Genomic DNA, 1,133 nt, shown 5'->3' on the forward strand with positions numbered 1-1,133 from the left:
GCAAAAAAACTTTGCTAAAGATCATTAAAAAACGGCTGCAACCATACCTTGACAGAGAACTTCCAGAGGTTCAAGCCAGATTCAGAAGAGGATGTGGAACAAAGGATATCATTTATGATGTCAGAAGGGTCTTGGCTGAAAGCAGAAAATACCAGAAAGAGGTTTTCCTATGCTTTATTGACTACGCAAAGTCTTTCGATTGTGTGGTTCATGACAAGCTATGGGTTCTGGTGTGACGCTGTGGGATAATGCACTGGGCCACCACAAGGTCAGCGGTAAAATGTCTTTGAAAAAGTCTCTGTTGTGGGACATCAGGAGTGGTCACATAGAACTTGCTCTCTTCTCAAATAGTGTCAGTTGACCTAAGGCCTGGTATGTACAGACTCCTGATGTTGAGCTGTTCGAGAAGCACTGGACTGCAAGATGGGTTTGACCAGCAAGGTCGATAGTTCAACTCCACCAGCTGCTCTTGGAAACCCTATACTGGGCCCCTATGAGCCAAAAGTGACTCAACAGCACTAAACAAAGGCAAAGGGATAAAGTAGACTAGCCCTTGTCAAATTTCGGGTGGCCCTTTTGTAGGCTCTGGGGGAATGGGGGTCTAGTGATCAAGCACTTAGCTGTGAACCTCATAGGCAGTGGCTCAAATCCACTGCAGGAAAAAAAAAAAGTGGTAGCTTCTGCAAAAACATTCCACTGCAATGTCTGTCAGCATGAGCTATAGGTCACCATCAGTCCTTGAAAACCCTACAAAGGACTCTCTATGAATCAGAAAAAAGCAGAAACACCTAACATCAGCTACTTACACCTTAAAACTTAGTATAAGTAAACACACTGCCTAAACGCTTTAAGGTTCTACTCTTAACACTCTGAAGCACAGGGGAGAGCGCGAACGCAGTCCCCCACTATCACAAATTATGCAGTCGAGTTTCCCACATTTGGGGAAATCGCAGGGGTCAGCACATCCCAAAGTGCAATGGATTAGCCTCGCCCTGGGGAAACCACCTCCGTGATCATGGAATCACCCCTGCCAGGTAAGTATGCCTTCAAGCACGCCCACCCGACACAACCTCATATTCCATCAACTTTACACAGAAGGACACTTTCAAACCGCCTTTCCCAACACTCTTACA

Source organism: Chrysochloris asiatica, unplaced genomic scaffold (assembly GCF_000296735.1).
Source record: "Chrysochloris asiatica unplaced genomic scaffold, ChrAsi1.0 scaffold00042, whole genome shotgun sequence".
Classification (NCBI taxonomy): Eukaryota; Metazoa; Chordata; class Mammalia; order Afrosoricida; family Chrysochloridae; genus Chrysochloris; species Chrysochloris asiatica.